General features: G+C 47.4%; 1 long non-coding RNA gene across 6 annotated transcripts in view; it reads right to left on the reverse strand.

The window, feature by feature from the left end:
* The window catches only part of LOC135249738 (uncharacterized), a 198,092-nt gene that overhangs the window by 26,735 nt on the left and 150,271 nt on the right, over positions 1 to 21,086 (reverse strand). The window contains exons 4-5 of one of the 6 annotated variants that reach the window (XR_010328743.1): positions 8,332 to 8,410; positions 7,552 to 7,991 (exon numbers count right to left, since the gene is read on the reverse strand). The exons of 2 other annotated variants lie outside the window; for them this stretch is intronic. This is a non-coding gene — a long non-coding RNA (uncharacterized LOC135249738). Of the gene's footprint in view, positions 1 to 7,551; positions 7,992 to 8,331; positions 8,411 to 10,778; positions 10,964 to 11,117; positions 12,915 to 21,086 lie in introns of those variants that run through there. 3 more of the 6 variants (XR_010328745.1, XR_010328748.1, XR_010328744.1) reach the window with 3 other exon arrangements.

The raw sequence follows: 21,086 nt of genomic DNA on the forward strand, positions 1-21,086 counted from the left end.
TGTGGGCAGAGCGGGGGGTGGGGGAAGGGGGGGAGCGGCTGGAGTGTGGGCAGAGCGGTGGGGTGGGGGGTAGGGGGAGCGGGCCTGGACGTGTGGGCAGAGCGGGTGGGGGGGGTGGGGGGTAAGGGGGGGGGGGAGCGGGCCTGGACGTGTGGGCAGAGCGGTGGGGGTGGGGGTAAGGGGGTGGGGGGAGCGGGCCTGGACGTGTGGGCAGAGTCGGGGGGGTGGGGGTGGGGTGGTGGGGGGGAGCGGGCCTGGACGTGTGGGCAGTGTTGGGCGGGGACTGTGGCAGAAGGGGGGGTGGGGTAGGGGGGGAGCGGGCCTGGACGTGTGGGCAGAGTGTTTGGGGGGGGGGGGGTCTGGACATGTGGGCAGAACGGGCAGGGGGGGAGGTGGGGTGGTGGGTGGTGGTGGGGGGGAGCGGGGGATTTGGGAGGCCCCGCCCTCGCTCGCTGGTCTCCAGCCCCTCCTCGCGCACAGGGACCTGTTCTCATCCCTCCGCCATTTATGATGAAACTATCGCCAGGCGCTCGCCTTCAGCTTTAAAAGGAATTACTGGACTCTCTCTCTTTTCACTGCATCCCTCGCTCTTTCCCTTCCCTCCTCCCTCTGTTTCTCTCTCCCAGGGGAAGTCTTCCCGCTGTAATTGATACGAGCCGCTAGCATCATTAGGGGAGCGCAGTACTGAGATTCATAAGGTCACACAGCCATACTACTTCCTGCAAACACTGCTCCTTCCACACGCCCACTAATATGCACACACACACGCACACACAGACACGCACGCACGCACGCACACAGACACACACACACGCACACACACACACGCACACACAACACACACACACACCACCACACACACACCACAGCACACAGACACACGCACACGCACGCACACACACACACAGATACATAATGAGTATTGTACCTTATCAGTGTTTTGTACTCGTTCCAATGACCTCCGGTATGCACTTATTGTACGTCGCTTTGGATAAAAGTGTCTGCCAAATAAACGCAATGTAAAAAGAGAGAGAGGGTCAGTGAGAGAGAGAAAGAGAGAGGAAGAGGGTCAGTGAGAGTGAGTGAGAGAGAGAGAGCAGCGGACAGGAGCTCTGGTCTGATATGAAATGGCTGTGCTCATAAAGGTTGGTGTGATGTGCAGACTTCAGCAGAGTGCAGAGCTGCTTTATGATCCCCCTCCCCCCCCCCCCTTTTACGTCTGACTGTAAACACCGCAGGAGCCCAAACCAGAACGTCTGCCCACAAATCTGCCCCCAAACCTGCCCCATTACGACCCACCGCTCCGCGTTTACACAGCAGGGGGGAGGCATGGGGAACACGGGCCCCCTAAAAAGATGCTTTCTTAAATATGTCTTCATAAACCCGTGCGGTTAAAATGGCGTAAAGGTGTAAATCTGCCTGTGCTTCATGCAGACCGAGCTTCTGCCAGCATTTCCGCCATTAGTGTTTCTGCTGTTAGCGTTTCTGCCGTTAGCATTACCGTCGTTAGCATTTCTGCCGTTAGCGTTACCGCCGTTAGCATTACCGCCGTTAGCGTTTCTGCCGTTAGCGTTTCTGCTGTTAGCGTTTCTGCTGTTAGCGTTACCGCCGTTAGCGTTTCTGCCGTTAGCATGTCCGCTGTTAGCATTTCTGCTGTAAACGTTCCTGCAGAGGAGAACTCGGCTGAAACTCAGAGCCGGCCGTTTATCCTTTCATTTCTGTAAAAATTCAATTAAGGCAGAGATCAAATCAATCTCAGCTTTCACCTGCGTGCTAATCACAAACTTCAGACCTTTTCCAGAGGGCAGCCTCTGTTCTCTCTCCGTCCCCCAGGCCCTGGGGTGGCAGCTGTTTAATTTGTGATTAGTGGGCGGGTCAAAGTTTCCATTTAACCCCGGCCCCCAGACTTTGATACATCCAATGAGATGCATCTCCATGGAAACCATCTGAAACAATATTAGTGTAATGGGCATTGTGGGCATTGTGGTGTGAAGCGTAGGATATGAGCATTACAGCCAGCGATGCCTGTTTTTCTATTTTAAGAAGGAAAACAGAATGGAGTAATTGAAGCACATACACACACATCCGCACACACACACACACACACACTCACATACATAAGCACAGACACACACTCACATACATACGCACACACACACACACACACACACACACAAGCATATACACATACACATACATACGCACACACACATACACACACACACACACACACGCACACACACGCACTCACTCACACATACATAGGCACACACACACACATACATATGCACACATGCACACACACGCACATACACATATACACATACATGCACACACACACACACACACACACACACACACAAGCATATACACATACACACACACATACTTACGCACACAAACACACACAAACACACACACGCAGACACATATACACATACATGCACACACACACACACATACACACACACACATGCACACACACACACAAGCATACACACACACACACATACACACGCACGCACACAAACACACACACGCAGACACATACATACGCACGCAAACACACACACAGACACACACGCACACATGCACACACACACAGCCAGTGATAAATGTTGGCTGAATGCAGGCCCATATAATGTGATGATGAAACTGCAGCACTGATGTGTGTGACTGTGTGTGCAAACCCCAACGCCTCACCCTTCTCATAACCTTAACCGTCAGCAGACAGGACAGAATGAGCTATGAGGCACGCTATCCCAGAATCCCCTGCTCCCTCAGTGCAGAGTGTTAGTCCTCAGACAGAATATCTGTTGACTTACTGCACAATGGGGACCAGTGCAGAGCAGTCCGCTGTACATCAGGACCGTGAGCGTCTGGGAGCTGTCCCTGTGACGCTTCTGCGAGGGATAAACCTTCCCCCAGAAAGCCATTCATTCCAGGCACCCACACCACGCCATTTACAGCAGGAGAAGACGCTGCGCTTAGGGTCGCACAAAATCAAACAACAATGGAAAGAAAATATTGTTCTTGTCCATTCCTACATTCCTACATGTTTAGCATATCCCCACACTTATAGTGTGTTTCTGGAATAAAATAATTTCTCTAGGATGTGCAAAAGCACATCTGTGTACAGTATATTCATATCAATGATGGCTACAGCACAGTAGTGGATTTTAAATACTGGCATATCTCACATTATTACAATCACTTAGCTAACTGCTCTCCAAGCTATGAAGGATATTTTCACTTAAACATCTGGGTATCTAATATTAAATAACACCATAGCCAACAACACATGCATCACAAACCATATAACTTCAGACGATTATGTTAATTTAAGAGCTAGCGGCTACTATTTCAGCTTATTAGCATCAATGTGCACAGATTTAAAGGAAAATCTGTATGAAGACGCAAAGAAAAACATTTACAAGCTTGTCACTTCTCAGACTTTTCAAGTCTTGGAAAAGCCGTCCCCTGCGTGTTGCCAGGCAGTCATTTCCCCCCCCCTGCTGCTGTCTGCCATGTTTGTGGCAGGGTGTCAGAGAATCAAAAGCACCTTGGGCATTAAATGCTGTCACCAGCGCCATAATGTCACAACAGCCTCTACAGAACATTCTGGATCATCTGCGATATCAAAACAGCTCCCTTTTGTAGGCAGTTCCCAGCCAATTTCTTTCTTTATTTTCTTGTTTGGATGCCTTTTTCCTCTTAAAATCTCAAAACAGTGTTACTGTTCCACATCCATCACATAAACCATATTCATATTTAAACCTTTCCAGGAGGGAAAAAATATCCAAAATACTTTCTCATTGATTATTTACTTTTTTAAACAGAAGATTCTGCTGTTAATTTTTCATTTCAAAGCTGCTTAAATTCCGAATTTCCTCTTCTGTCTGCAGCCTGGGGGAGGCCTCCAGAGCCACAATGCTCCAGTAAATCTTGTCCAGAGTTTACACTGCCTGTGTTTTTGCTCAGCAGATTGGTTTGGGGGGAATTATTAGATCTATGATGTATGTATCCAATCTCAGGCACATTAAAGTGGGGAGCAGATTTGGGTAATTTATGCTCCTGTCGGCAGAGCTGTGTCCTAGCTCCGCGTTCCCCGAGCGCGCGGCAGCACTGGCACCGAGACGCCAGCTCTGTTTAGCCGAGCTTTCTGTCTGTTGCTTCCATCACGGGATGGGGGGGGGGGGTCGGGCGGGGCAGAGCCTGCTCTAAACATCAGAGATGAGAGGATAAGATAACTCATCAACACAAACATGCAAACACTGACCGCTCTGCCCAAACACTGACCGCTCTGCTCAAACACTGACCGCTCTGTGCAGACACTGACCACTCTGTGCAGACACTGACCGCTCTGCTCAAACACTGACCGCTCTGCTCAAACACTGACCGCTCTGCCAAACACTGACCGCTCTGTGCAAACATTGACCGCTCTGTGCAGACACTGACCGCTCTGCTCAAACAGACCTCTACTTCCTTGCACCTGAAGACGGAGCTGGGGTGGGGGGGAGGTGGCTGCTCCTGCCCATTTTAAGGATAAGTCACTCTGGATAAGAGCGTCTGCTCAGTGAGAACAGCATAGCTGGGTGGATCAGAGCACTGCTCCATACCGTCATACTGAGGGCTCACTGTCTTCGTTTAGCACCCAAACCTCTGTGTGTTAATAAAGCTTTTCAACATCGCTCTGATATGAGAATCTGCTCCAGTCAAGAGCTGCTGAATTATTCCATTTTAGGGAAATTCAGTTGGTGGCCACTTCCATTCCAAACAATCACAATACGCAAAACAAAACACAAATATATGACATGTCACATCAATACAGCAGCTCTCATTTACGCTCAATGCCTGAATGTAAACGCAGGTAAGAGATTTTTTTGGTCAGGGTTCAACCTGAGCATTTTGCAGGGGTCACCAGTGCTCATCTGTCCCAGATTTATCTGTGTGCCCTTCAGAGCCCGTCCCAGACAGACAGACAGAGAGACAGGCGCAGCCAGACAGACGGATTTCGAGGTGTGAAAGGCACAGACAGGATTAGCCTCTGGATCAGATGCGTCCCTCTGAAGTGACAAATTGAATCTTCACCTTGTGGGCACCCCGCCCACCCCCCCCTCCCCCGTCTGTCCTCCCGGCCTGAGTGGGCTCAGACCGGCGCTGGCCCCCAGCGGGAGGGGGGGGGCGAGTCGAAGCCTGGGCCTAGGGGGGGATTGTGTGGAGGAGAAATTATGATCTCTGGATGAATGGAGGTGAAACAATGGGGCGGAATTCTCCCTGACCACCCGGCCATCAGCACTCAATCTCTGATCACATGACCGATCCGACCCTCCCACTGCTGTCCTGCTAACTGATTCTGACCTATAATCAGGCAGAACAATGATAAATAAAAAATGGTTCCAAAATCCCTAATCACATTCTGTTTGTCTCTTAAGTTATGAGTTATCTTCTCTAATGCTCATACATGATGCCATTTCTTTCGTTCACCTGCCTGTATAGTTGTGAAATTTAGGCATTTCCATTTAAGAGCAATAGCTTTTAGCTTGCAGAATACTCATGTCAATGAATGCATATTCCTCCCTCCTAATTCATAAACTGGTAGTGTACAGGTTTAGGATAAATGGCCTGGATTCTAAAGGAAGAGCATCCATTATTCTTACTGAAAATAAAGCATGTTTCGAGTCTGTATGAAAAGGTGTAAATCATATTGAATGGCTTTTACCCCCCAGCCAGGTGTTGCCCTGTCACAGGGATCTCACAGACGCTGCGGTATGAGTCCTCTCCTTCTGAGAAATACAAAAACATCACTCCAATACAGAGCATATCGCCCTCCTCCAGTTACTCCTAACTCTGAATACTGAGATGCAGAAACACATGTGGGCAGCCATCCATTTTCTAAACCATGTATTCCTGCCCGGGGGGGTAGTTGGGGGGGCTGGAGCATATCCCAGCATGCATTGGGTGGAGGCAGGAACACACGCAGGACAGATGACCAATCACAGGGCTGCCATTCAGTCTCACATTCAGACCTCAGTCCTGCAGACAGTGTGCTGCTTCCTGCTCCAGCCACAGCTGCAATCCCAGAAATTTAACAAGCTCTTCATTTTTTTTTAATTAGGTGCTTTTCATGTTTAGAGGGATTATTTAGCCTCTTAAGCCACATTATGTCATAAATAGCAAGGGCTTACCATTAAGAATAAAAACCCCATGTTCACAGTGTGCTTATTGTGCTATTATGCAATAACAATTACATAAAAAGAGGCACACTATTTTTTAACTGACCTAATTAAACACTGAGATGAATCAATGGGATCTTAAGGTTGTTGAACACAATAATTTTTTCATTAAACCTATTAACATAATCCAGGTTTAGCTCATTATCATTTGCTTTGTCTTTGAATGCATCATTATCTTACAAATGGTTAGTTTAAGTGGCCATGTGTCCACACTTTCACCAATTACAAACCAATTTAGACTATTTAGATTTTGACTCTCCAATGAGCCTAACCTACATGTGTTTGGACTATGGAAACCAGAGTTCCCAGGGGAAACCCACGCAGACATGCTGGGATTCTAACTCAGGACCTTCTAGCTGTGAGATGACCCTAAACCTAACCCTAACCCTAACCCAAACCCTAACTCTAACCCTAACCCCCTAACCCTAACCCTAACGCAAACACGCAAACACACACACACACATACGCGCCCGCACACACACATACACAAACACACATATGCACACACACACACACCTATGCACACACACACACACCACGTACACAAACAGTGCACAGAGGGAAAGGTGTCATGCAGTCTAGACGAGTGGCTCTGATGTAAATCTCTAACACTGAGGCGGCATCCAATCAGCTTGCAGCTTATTTACAGAACCCAGCTCCTTCCCCAGCTCTTTACCATAATTGCTTGTTTGCTTATCAAATATGTGCATTTGTTTGGCTTAATGGGTATTTTACAGTTAATGCCCACCACTTTATTTATTTCCTAAGTCACTTATTATTCACATATTCATTTCACCTGCTGGATATTTTTGCTGCTTTAAAAAAAAAAAAAAAAAAAGTTAAAAGGTTTGCTGAGCGCGGCGGAGAATCTTTAAGCGCGCGGAACAGGAAAAGCCGCTAAGGAACGCAGCGCTAATTAAACGTGAAGCGACGCTAAGCGAGACGCTGCTTATTAAAACACACTAAAAGGTGAAGCCTGACGCGCCAGCGCAATTAGCAGCTTAGCACCCTGCCTGGGCCTGTGGAAAGGAGCGCTACACCGCGCACCCCAGCCGCTAAATATAGCAACACAGCCGCCGCGGCTACGCGCAGGAAAAACACGCTCTTTATCCAGTCTCTCAACAAAAAACACTGTCTCTGAAGAATCCAATCAAAACAGCAAGACTGTTCTGTCTGTGAATCAGTTCCCCCGGGAGATCTGCGAGCGTCGAGAAGTCGCACGTTTTTATTTGTGCACAGTGAAAACAGTAGCAGTGTCATTGCTGCCATTATTATTTCTGACTTGGATAGTCCACGGAATAATTTGTATGTCAGGCTTTTGGATATATTTACTGAAAAAATGTGGGTTACAAACTAAAAGGTGCAACAGCTAACCTAGGAATCAAACCAGCAACCACCCGATTCATTTCCTTAAAAGGGCTGTAATCAGTAAACATTCGTTATAATCAGCAAAATCAGTCATTTTTAAAATAATACTTTCTCACGGTTTGGTCATTGTCATCTTTCGCCAGGGTGCAGTCACCCCTAATGACTCCAGAGCTCACAGGACTGCCCTGAAGGGGGTCACATCCCAAATCTCAGCATAAATTCCTCTTCTTTGCTTTTGTTTTCCACAGAAAAATTCTGAAGGCACCAAGCTGGCAGTGTCTCCTGGTGTCTGCTCTCTGTCGGGGGCAGCAGGAACTCTTTTTTAATTAGGAGGAAGTGTCTTCAGCACAAGAACAAACAACAATGTCTCTGAGTGATCCCACTGAGCTGCCACATGAGGAAGAATCCATAAGGACCAGGAGCAAGGGACAGAGAGAGAGAGAGAGAAGAGAGTGGGGAGGGAGGGAGGGAGGGAGAGAAAGAGAGAGAGAGGGGAGGGAGGAGAGAGAGAGAGAGAGAAAGAAAGTGAGATTAGAAGAAAAATGGTATAGTAGAGAGAGACACAGACACCCTCACACAAACACATACACTCACACTAAAGACCATTGCGCAATACTCTCTCTCTCTCACACACACGAATGACCTTCACACACGCACACACATTAATGACCTTCACACACACACACACATTAATGACCACTACACACACACACACAGCTCTACTCACCCGACACATGCATGCCATCAGAGCTTTGGTTATTGTAAATCCATTATCCAACCGCAATAAATCACTCTAATTGAAAAGCCTGCAGAAGGGAGATAATGAACGGAAGGTTCTGGGTCACTCTGGGTGGTGCCCTTGCAGTGGACTCTGTCTCCCACACATTCCACCGGGAGCCACCAGTAGAAAATAACCCAACCTCACAAAGCAAATCACCTGGCATGCATTTTAACCCAACCTTTCAACAAATAACGCAAAGTAAATGACCTGGTATGCATTATAACCCAACCTTTCAACAAATAACCCAGCTTCATAAAACAAATCACCTGACGTGCATTATAACTCAACCTTTCAACAAATAACCCAACCTCACAAATAACCTGATATGCATCATTACATTACATTACATTACAGGCATTTAGCAGACGCTCTTATCCAGAGCGACTTACACAACTTTTTACATAGCATTTTACATGTATCATTTATACGCTGATATATACTGAAGCAATGCAGTTAAGTACCTTGCTCAAGTACAACGCAGTGCCTACCCGAACGAACTGCGACTTCTACAGCCAGTTCCTTACCCTGTGCACATCCTCATCAAATGCAAACTAGTAAACATAACCAGATATGAATTATTAATTACACTGCTGACATCCAATCCCCCCAAAACTAACGCCGCTCGCATCCAAACCCCAAAACTAATGTCACTCACACCCCCAAAATCAGGCAGATGTGTCCATTGCGGGGCAATGGTGAGGCGATGGTGGGGTGATGGTGGGGTGATGGTGGGGCGATGGTGGGGTGATTGTGGGGTGATGGTGAGGCGATGGTGGGGTGATGGTGGGGTGATGGTGAGGCGATGGTGGGGTGATGGTGGGGTGATGGTGGGGCGATGGTGAGGTGATGGTGGGGTGATGGTGGGGCGATGGTGAGGCGATGGTGGGGTGATGGTGGGGCGATGGTGGGGCGATGGTGGGGTGATTGTGAGGCGATGGTGGGGTGATGGTGGGGTGATGGTGGGGCGATGGTGGGGTGATGGTGAGGCGATGGTGGGGTGATGGTGGGGTGATGGTGAGGCGATGGTGGGGTGATGGTGGGGTGATGGTGGGGTGATGGTGAGGTGATGGTGGGGTGATGGCTCTGTGGCTCTACATCATGAAGGCTGAAACAGACATTAGCACCCCGGTCACACGGACCTGGAGTGTCCCAGAATTCCCCGTCACTCCAGTCTTTATTGTCCATAATTGAGGTAACAATTACATTGTGACCCGCAGTGGAAAATAAATCTCTTTTTCTCCCTCCGTCCTCCATCTGTCTTCATTAGCATCACACTGATCTGATGTTTATTATTCAGAGAGCTGCTGGCCTCCTGAGGCCCAGCGTGATGGAGATACCTGCCTGCACACACACACACACACACTCACACACCTGATCCACACACACACACACACACACCTGATCCACACACACACACACACTCACACACCTGATCCACACACACACACACACACACACACACCTGATCCACACACACACACACACACACACACACCTGATCCACACACACACACACACACACACACACTTGATACACACACACACACACCATACACATACACACACAGCACAGCACAAAAGTGCTTATAACCTTTAAAATTCACACAAACATAAAACAGCACAAGATTGCTTATAATCTTTAATATTCACATAAAAGTAAAAACAGAACCAGGACTGAAATAAGAGCTCATGAGCCACACCTGTAGGGAAGGCTTTTAGCTGATAAAGAGCCCTTTGCTTAATCACAGTCAAGCAGACCACAGGGGATTGCCTTGTTGGATTGCAGTGGAAAGGAGTTATAAACTGAATTATTTCAAATTAATTCACACGCTTTTATCACCCTGGGTCTCTCTTGGTGAGACTGGACTTGGATATGTACATGGGGGGGGGGAGGAAGTTCTCCAGGCTGAACTGGGCAGTGCTGAAGTTCTCTGGGCTGAATCTGGGCAGTGCTGAAGTTCTCTGGGCTGAACCAGGGCAGTACTGAAGTTCTCTGGGCTGAATCAGGGCAGTACTGAAGTTCTCTGGGCTGAATCAGGGCAGTGCTGAAGTTCTCTGGGCTGAATCAGGGCAGTGCTGAAGTTCTCTGGGCTGAATCAGGGCAGTGCTGAAGTTCTCTGGGCTGAATCAGGGCAGTACTGAAGTTCTCTGGGCTGAATCAGGGCAGTGCTGAAGTTCTCTGGGCTGAATCAGGGCAGTACTAAAGTTCTCTGGGCTGAATCAGGGCAGTACTAAAGTTCTCTGAGCTGAATCAGGGCAGTGCTGAAGTTCTATGGGCTGAATCAGGGCAGTACTGAAGTTCTCTGGGCTGAATCAGGGCAGTGCTGAAGTTTTTGCTTTAACCAGGGAGTGCTGAAGTTCTCTGGGACTGAATCAGGGAGGGAAGTTCTCGGCTGAATCAGGGCAGTACTGAAGTTCTCTGGGCTGAATCAGGGCAGTGCTGAAGTTCTCTGGGCTGAACCAGGCAGTGCTGAAGTTCTCTGGGCTGAATCAGGGCAGTGCTGAAGTTCTCTGGGCTGAATCAGGGCAGTGCTGAAGTGCTCTGGGCTGAACCAGGCAGTGCTGAATTCTGGACCAACTGCAGAGGCCCCAGCAGTGATGGGAAGGGACAGTACAATCAGGCAGAGCAGTGAGATCAGCGAACGTCTCGCTCCGTGAGAGAGCTCAGGCCTCGGGCTGCTCGTGCTCAGCCCTGCTAATCCCTGCTAACCTCAGCCAAGCTCCATCATGACACATCACACTCAAACCCAGATGCTGTTACACCTCTGTACTTTATTACAGACTAACAGACAGAATTAAATAGGCTGGAATAACACCATTATGCTCATCCATCTACATTTTAAAGAATTGAAAAGCACTTCAGAGCTCAGCTCTTTCCTGCAGTATTGAAAAGGAGAAGTTGAGACTCATGGAAATGAGCCAGCCTCTCCTTTGTGTTTCCATCCCGCTACATTCAGCACGGTGTCCCCATCACCCCCCCCCCCCTCCAAAAACCATCAGTGTTCAGCCAATCAGCGAGCGGATCACACATCATGAGATGGCGGAAGAGCGAGGCAGGAGACTAATAAACTCCGGCCCTGCCCGAGGCGGCGTTCAACTGCTCACACTCATCATCCGCTAACTCCGCTAACTCATTATCCGCTAACTCTACTCTCTCACAGGGCTCAGAACTTTCCGTCTGTACCGCTGTTCCGCTCTCAATCAGGGCCCCGCTGGCGCCTGTGGGCGGGGCCGAGGCAGCCCGCTCGCCGTGCTCACTCCTTAATTAGTGAGTTTTAATTGGCTGTTTAATGGCCTTTACCGCGCGGATGAAACCCCGCGGAGAGCGCCGCCGCCGCCGCCGCGCGGGACGGACCGCCGCTGCGCCATCGCGGCAGGGGGGCCGAGAGGAAGGGTCCTAATTTTACCCCCGCTCCTCATCAGCACCCCCCCCCCCCTCTCGCGGGGCATTCGCCCGCGGAACGCTGCATCTCCGCTCCCGTCTGGAGTCGGAGGCATGAGCGCGCGCGACGTCCGTTTCCAGCAGGCTGCGGTCCTAATGAACGCACCCCCCCAACTCAATCCCGTTTCAGATTAAACTCGGACGCCATTCCACACAGCGAAGGAAATAAAACATTTCAGGGGACAAATTGTGCCCCTCATCACTCATTTTCTGGGGAAATTTCTGGGACATTTTTCTGAAATTCAGAAAACAATATTTTACCATCAGTCTTTGAAACAACTTTTAGGTCTAGTGCTAGAGTTGTCACTTCAAGAAGATTAAGAAAAATTAAATTCCTTTATAATATTAAACAGTTAATGATACAAGGGATGTGCTATTCAATGCAGTTTGGACAATAACAACACTGCATTTTGTGCATTACACCGCAGACCGCACCCCAACTCCCCAGACTGCACCCCGACTCCCCAGACCGCACCCCAACTCCCCAGACTGCACCTCAACTCCCCAGACTGCACACAGACTCCCCAGACTGCACACAGACTCCCCAGACTGCACCTCAACTCCCCAGACTGCACACAGACTCCCAAGACCCTCATTCACTGCACTTTGTTTTTCTCCGTTTTCCATAATAGAAATATTTCCTTTTTGCTGCAACACAAATTGTTGCTTTGTTCAGTTAACATTACACTTATTGATTATAAATGGGTCTACCGTGCCTGCTTGGCGATACGGCACTTCTTATATTCCTGAGAGTAGCACTGATGTTCTCCACTGCTGTGCATTAGTCTATAAGATACGCGCTTGTGCTAAGTGCACATAATGTAATGTACTGCAGTGCAATGCAGTGTTATGTATAGCAGCGATCATAAGCACAGTGACTCTCTGTGGCCTCGTGCTGCAGTGTGAGCCCTGGCCGGGGCTCAGCTGATTAATGTGAGCGCCGTGCCTCTGATTTCTCATTCCGCGGCTGTAATGAGCTGAAGGGAAACCCACCGCAGGCCTCGCTGCGGGCAAGCGCAGGGCCATTTCCTCCCCGCTCGCTGCGGGCAAGCGCAGGGCCATTTCCTCCCCGCTCAAAATGGATGACCTGTAACCCAGGGGCGGGAGAGACACAGCCGCTGTGAGCGCAGTTTTACACACTGCTCAGAACACAGGAGAAGCACAGGCTCTGTCACCAGGACAACATTATTTCACTTTCAGAAGTTTAATAAAACTGATGTTTTATCGAATCCTAACTGTATTTTCAATCAAACTAATCATTTCATTTGGTAAACATGCTGTCACCAATGTTTTCCCATGAAAAAAAAGAAAAAAGAAAAAAACCAAACTACAATTATTGCTGCCAACAATTTATAGTCTGGAACGTATCCTTATTAAACCAATAATAATTTCTGTTCGGTTTACAAAATTTTGCTTTGGAAATGGCTTCTCTAGAATGTAGCTGCTTCGTAAATGGATGCACATCTGCATTGCAGCATGAATCAACATGATGACTGCTGCTAATGCCCCACTGGGCAGTAATGCGTCTAACCTGTGCATGTGTTTCCTATTAGCTCTGACCTCGCAAAATTATGCAGATTACACTGCAGCCAGGTGCAGTAACCAGGCTCAGCTGCTTAGTGAGCATGTGCAGTGGGCTAGCACAGAAAGCTGTGGAAAGAAAGGGCAGTGGGCTAGTTAGCCTCCACCATGCTAGCTAATGCTGGGGGTATTTCTCACCATTGGGGGTATCAACCTCACACCCTGAGACCCTGCTCGTTGGACCCAGGAGGATACCAGACTGCATCGTGAGGAGGTGCCTAATCAATATAACACCCAATGAGGAGGTGCCTACTCAATATAACACCCAATGAGGAGGTGCCTAATCAATAAAACACCCAATGAGGAGATGCCTATCAATATAACACCCAATGAGGAGGTGCCTAATCAATATAACACCCAATGAGGAGGTGCCTAATCAATAAAACACCCAATGAGGAGATGCCTATCAATATAACACCCAATGAGGAGGTACTTATCAATATAACACCCAATGAGGAGGTGACTAATCAATATCACACCCAATGAGGAGGTGCCTAATGAATATAACACCCAATGAGGAGGTGCCTATCAATATAACACCCAATGCGCTGCTTTCTCAAGTCAGGGCTATGTGATCACACAGGTGATGAATCATCTTGTGCTAGAAAATAAAATTTTCAGTTTTCAGGACTTACAGTGTTGCCCTTTCTGACTGGCCTTACTCATTCTAAAGTGGTGGTGGTGGTGTATGTGTGTGTGTGTGTGTGTGTGTGTGTGTGTGTGTGTGTGCTTGTGCATGTCCATGTGTGCCTGTGAGTGTGTGTGTGTGTGTGTGGTGGGGCTGATCGAAGACAGCCTATTTCAACATTTCATGGGCCCCTTTCATAGAAATGGACTTTATGACCTTACATCTCAATTAAATCCATTTGCGATTTATTACTATGAATTATTCAACTGAATTTTGAGTGTAATAGCTTTTGCAGGCTAGTTTTTAGATTCACTGAAACGTTGATGAAATCATTCACTGCTGTCAGTCCAAGGCGAACACATGCCCCTGAATGGGGTCTCAGCTGTGACTGCTGTTGCTTTTTGAATGTCTGTCAAAAGCGCACTTGTTTTTGCCCGGAAAAAGTTACTCTGATATTATTTCCGGCTGCCGGTATCTTCCTCCCCTAACCGGGTTCACCTCAGTCAAAGCTGCACTCCAGTCCCCTGTAATTACACTCCTCACATCAACAGAAACACGCATTTCTGCACATTCAGGCCGAAGATAAACATCTTCAGAATCCTCCCCACCTTCAGCCATTTTGCCAAATCACCGTGAAACATGGTGTTTATGCTGAAATTGGAAGTGAGTCTGTAGACCCGGAGGTTTTGCTTAAATCGCTCATCCGACTGGGCTGAGGGAGCCATTTTGTGCGCAGCAATACAGGTAAATTACCTGTGACACTGTTCAGATATATCTGATACACACATATGAACTACAGTAATGTTGGACACAGCAGCAGTTTGGAATTATATGATTCTACTTGCAGATTTTCAGATACCACAAGGCCCACATCATAATTATTTTTGCATCTTGTCAAGTTTGAAGAAAACAAAAACAGAAAAAACGTATGGAACTTTTACAGTCAACAGTAGGCAAGCAAGCTGTTTCAGACACAGCCCTGGAAAATACATGTGGAAAAGACTGACTTCCTGTTTTATGTTCTGTCAGCCAATAATATATCAATGAATCTACCAGAAGGCTCCACAATTTAGGAATATTTTGGTGTGCACCTGAATACTGTTTCACGCAGGTAAGGAGAGAAGCAAACCGATTATAAAAAAACACCAAAAACACCAAGCAAAAGCTGTTTTTTGGCAGTGCCTGTATAATTACTTCATGAAAAATGAAAACCATTAAAGTATAATGAGCAGTTACAATTTATGGAACCAAAGGAAGGTGGCTGGCTCACACCCACACTACACATGGCTAATGACCCCAACAATAGCTGCACCAGCAATATCTCAGCCACAGGGTCTGGCCTGCACCACACCTTTACCTGCAACACACCTTTACTGACTGGTCTGCATCACATCTTTACCTGCACCACACCTTTACTGACTGAACCACACCCTTTAGCCTCAAAGCCATTTTACATTCCTTTTGTTTGTACCGTAGCGATCCACAGTAGCTAACAAGCCAAAATACATATTTTATGTGCATTCATTCTTGACAACATGTCAATACGCCATTAATATTCAAGCATTTCATTTCACAAAATGTTTTACACATGAAACGTTGTGATAACATAGGTCAATTTGTGCATATTAACATTTTCACATTTTTCTGAAAAGCTTGTCATGTTATTGATCCCATGGGTCAATGTGGCAATCTCCTGTGGTTTAATGAAAGAAAACTAATACTTTCCTAATGGAAAACATTTATATTTAGTGGGGAAAACCAGTGGTTTAGATCACAGCTTCACTGTAATTCACCCCAACTCTTCCATACTGGTCACAGACTCTTTTTATATTTGGAAATAGAGTCATTTTCATGTTTATTATGAGCCCTGATTGAAACTTGCAAAACTTTACGGAGCTACTATAACAGAAACATATTAACAGCAAAATATCATTATGTTATTTCAGTATGGTATCTTCAGTATCATAGTGTTATTCAGGATTTGCTCAGTCCATTGTTGTTAATCAGTGCAATTGTAAAAAAAATGCACTATAAAATAATCCTTCCGCCAAAAGGTATTTGATTTTTAAAAATGGATTCCTCACTTGTCTCAGTCTCATCATTTATCTCAGTCTCATCAGTTTTCTCAGTCTCATCAGTTATCTCAGTCAGTAGTATTCATGGTGGTCATATGGGTCCGATTAGCTGGATATGGAGGGAGACGGTGAATTTACGACATTGTTGAAAGTCGAGTCACCCAATTTCATCGAGAAATTTATTATCAAAGCACAAAAAAGAACAACAACAAAAAAATCCCAATCAGCACGGCGCGGCAGAAAGAGGGAGATGAGCGGAGCAGGTGTGCTGTCAGCCATGATGGCGCTGATCACCCCTCTCCTTTGTGTGCCTGCCACCCATACATCACTTCACACAAAGAGAGGGAGATGGGGTCATCCCTCGCTCTTTTCCTGGGTGTCAGATGAAAGGGGAGCTCGAACGAGTGGAAGTTATATAAATAAATATGAATTGCTTTGAATAAGCAGCTGCTCTCAATCAGCAACGGAGGTGAGCTTTTCTCCCACAGTCTGTCGGTGTGAATGCAGAGCAGAGAGAAAAACAGAGAGAGAGAGAAAAGGGGAGGGGAAAAAAGGAGGAGGGGAAAAAAAGTTGAGCAAGAAAGTCGGAGTGAGAGAAGGGGAGAGCATTGCGCCTAAACCCATTCCATGAATCTCAATGCTTTCTGTGGGCAGGAAATATGAGGCTTTTCTCTAAGAGGTTTTTTTTTTCTGAATGAAATTGTTTGTGTGATTTGAACCGCCCTGCTGCAAAATGGCTGTGAGACCCTTAACAGACGCGCTACACACTATTTCTCAGCCCATAAAGAGCTCACTGCTACCAACTCTTCATTTATAGTACTGAGGTTTGGCAGAATTAAAGATGGTCTTGCATGGCCACGTAGCATAATGGTGAGAGAACTGGAGTGAGATTGAGGGTAAAAATCCCAGATGGGGGGGGGGGGGGGGGGTTGGGGGGCTCAACAAAGCGTGTTATGTAATATTTTGTCGGTAGCAGCCTCTGTCAAGGATGCTTTGCTTGTTACTGATGTTAAAAAGTCCACTGGGGCTGACTGGCAGGAACCAGCTCAACATGGGGCTCATATATTTAATTTATGATTCTATTAAGTATTATTCCCAAGGTTAGGCAAGCAGTGCACACACTCTCTCTACACAAGGGAGGTGATGCCTGAGATATAAATAACCGTCAGCTTATTTTAAAACTTTTCCTTGGTCAATTCGCAGCCTTAAGCCTCCTTATCAAAGATCGGTATTTTCAACGGTCATCAGTCAGGATTTAGAGCCGGACAAAGCAGCACCTCTGTGGCATGTCTTGTTGTGAATGATAAAGTGAATATTGCAGATAAGAGAGAGCATTGTGCTGCTCTCGATATCGACCTTTCTAAAGCCTAACGTCCTGGGGATCATGCTTTGCTGCTGGAGAGCTTGTCCTCCATTGGTGTAGATTGAGCCACCTGCGATTGATTTTAAAAGTACCTGTCTGATTGCAATGCTCAGCTGCAGATGGCATGAACACCTGGTTATGATGAAAGGTGTCCCACAAGGCTCTACTTTAGGCCCTATGTGTTACATCATTACGTGAACAATTTTGGCTCCTTTGTGAATAATTGTTTATTGCACCCTTATGGCGACATTATCCTCTGTGAATGACCCACAGCTTGTTTTCAGTTCCTCACAGAATTCATTTGCAGGCGTTAAATTGGTTTTAATGATGATGAGACTGAGTGTAAGTCTCCCAAAACTGGCTCCATAGGGTTGCATTTCTGTGCCTTAAATGGAGGCCAAATGAGTCAAGTGTTTTTTAAAGATGCTTATAGATAAGCTAATTAAAATGCTAAAAGCTATGCTTGGCATCATGAATAGGAATAGTTCCTGCTTCATTCACAACAGGACTATGGGTATAGGACAGACAGCCGCGCCCGCAGTACCAGGACAGAGACAGGGACCCAGAGAGCACTAGTTAACTGCTCACATGCGGTTTTATGGGTCCAGGAGCACGATCTCAGGGTTTATCACATTAACAGGCAGTACGATACGGCAGGGAAATGCCTCCACACAGAAAGCTCATAAATGAATGAATGTGGAATGTGGAATGCAAATATCCAAAAATCACAATTAATGCAAAATTACCGCTGGTTTAAGACTAGAAAATCTAGAAGGAAAAAAAAACCAAGCAAAACATCACACTGGGCCTGTCTTATGATTGAATATTTGTAGTAAAAATCTCAAGTGTAAAACAGTGTGGCTCTAAAGCCAGAAGCCTTCAGAAATGGAAAGATGCTGACAAAGTCCCAGTAACCCCTAACCCCCCCCCCCCCCCCCCAGTAACCCAGTAATGCTTGGAATGGAGAAATCACTACCTGTGCAACACCTGCCCTGCTGACTGCTAGGTACTGGAACAAACAGCATCTTCTCAAATGCTATGAAGCTCAGTCATGAATCTCAGGTGAGACTGCTCAGGTATTATACCTGAGATATGAGTATAGCTGCCAATGGACAGTGTTTAAAAAACTGCTATTCATTTGTTGGAAATATTATGGCCTCGATATGAATACACCATATAAATAAAAACATTTCCATGTGGGTGTTTTCCTTAGTCATCAGAGCATTTTTTATTTTTTTTTTTGTAAATAGAAAAAAAACCTCTCAAGGTGTGATAGCACCCGTCATAGATACTGCACACGCGTGTGTGCGTTCTCAGCCGCCATGGCGAACCTCACGCCTGTGTACTCCAACATGCTCCAGCATTACAGGAGCACATGCCTGAGCCAGGCATCACGCGTGTGCGTGTTCAGTGATGCTGTGTGAGCAAACAGCCGATCCTGGACTGACACTGAGGCTCCGACATTCAGAATTTATACCATGAATATCACTGAAGCTAAAACACCGAGAATAACATGGGGGGGGCACCGGAGGACAGGAGGAAGAAGGGGATAGAGAAACGCAGGTGAAAAAAATGGAGAGCGTAGGATCAGAAAGAAGGGAAGAGAGGGAAGGGGAGGAATGAAGAAGAACAGAAGAGTGGAGAAGGAAGGAGAACAATCACAAGTCTGTCGGTACAACTAAAACAGAACTGTGAGCTAAAGCAGAACTGTGAGCTAAAGCAGAACTGTGAGCTAAAACAGAACTGTGAGCTAAAACAGAACTGTGAGCTAAAACAGAACTGTGAGCTAAAGCAGAACTGTGAGCTAAAGCAGAACTGTGAGCTAAAACAGAACTGTGAGCTAAAACAGAACTGTGAGCTAAAGCAGAACTGTGAGCTAAAACAGAACTGTGAGCTAAAGCAGAACTGTGAGCTAAAGCAGAACTGTGAGCTAAAACAGAACTGTGAGCTAAAGCAGAACTGTGAGCTAAAGCAGAACTGTGAGCTAAAGCAGAACTGTGAGCAGCACTCGTTCTCCAGCACAGGGAAGGGGAGACCAGCGAAGAGGCCGATACACGGAACACAGAGCCACTCCCAGGGGAAATGAGGCATACATTTCCCATAAAGCCTCATTCTGCACCAATAGATCACCTGGGCTCTTCTTTTTTAAACTTCTACTGGAGACTGAGGGTTTAATTAGACTTAATTTAGCAGAATGGTAAGGATTTGCCTGTGCAGACTTTTAATTTGGCAGAAGGGTAAGGAGAGTGTCTGCGCAGATTTTTAATTTGGCAGAAGGGTGAGGAGAGTGTCTGCGCAGACTTTTAATTTGGCAGAAGGGTGAGGAGAGTGTCTGCGCAGACTTTTAATTTGGCAGAAGGGTGAGGAGAGTGTCTGCGCAGACTTTTGATACAGCAGGGCGGTGAGGAGCAGGGAGGTGGGGAGGTGAAGAGAAGGGAGGTGGAGAGGTGAGGAGCAGGGAGGTGGGGAGGTGAGGAGCAGGGAGGTGGAGAGGTGAGGAGCAGGGAGGTGGGGAGGTGAGGAGCAGGGAGGTGGAGAGGTGAGGAGCAGGGAGGTGGGGAGGTAAGGAGCAGGGAGGTGGGGAGGTGAAGAGAAGGGAGGTGGAGAGGTGAGGAGCAGGGAGGTGGGGAGGTGAAGAGAAGGGAAGTGGGGAGGTGAGGAGCAGAGAGATGAGGAGGTGAGGAGCAGGGAGGTGGGGAGGTGAGGAGTGGGGAGGTGGAGAGGTAAGGAGCGGGGAGATGGAGAGGTGAGGAGCAGAGAGATGGAGAGGTGAGGAGCAGGGAGGTGGAGAGGTGAGCAGTGTGTGTGTACGCAGACTCTTAATAAAGTAGTGGGGTCAGGGGAACAGCGTTTCGGGCAGAGGGGTGAGAGATGTGCCTGTTTTCCCTCCCTCCTCTGTCTGAGCTGGCTCACAGCACTCACAGGCCGAAATTTGGTAAATTGAAATTGCAGTCAGGAGGAGCAGCTGCTCTCTGCTGGAACTGGACAGAGACGGATGAGACGGGTGATTTCAGGGTATTATCACAATCCCCCTCAGACATGGCCCACCTGGACCCTGGCAGACCTGCTAACTAATGCCCAAAATGAGGAGGGGCCTGTGCATGAGTGTGCATGTGAGCATGCGTGTGTGCATGTGAGCATGCGTGTGTGCATGTGAGCATGTGTGCGTGCATGTGAGCATGCGTGCGTGCATGTGAGCATGCGTGCGTGCATGTGAGCATGCGTGTGTGCATGTGAGCATGCGTGTGTGCATGCGAGCATGCGTGTGTGCATGCGAGCATGCGTGTGTGCATATTTGCATGCGGGCATGTGAGCGTAACTTTCTTTTTCTGTTTTGAAGGAAGCAGACCAGACCCCTCTGGAACAGCCATGTTTGGGAGTAGAGTCTGCAGGTGAGGTCTGGACAGTGCAGCTCTTTTGGTTTTTCCCAAGATGTTCCTGTGGCTGATTCTGGTGTACCAGCCTGAGTGCTGACCTTACTGCCCCCTCAGACACACAGCGCACGCCACACGCCACACACACACACACACACACAGAGCACACGCCACACACACACACACACACAGCACACGCCACACGCCACACACACACAGGATCTGCCCCCTCAGACAC

This window comes from Anguilla rostrata, chromosome 3 (genome assembly GCF_018555375.3).
Source record: "Anguilla rostrata isolate EN2019 chromosome 3, ASM1855537v3, whole genome shotgun sequence".
Taxonomy (NCBI): Eukaryota; Metazoa; Chordata; class Actinopteri; order Anguilliformes; family Anguillidae; genus Anguilla; species Anguilla rostrata.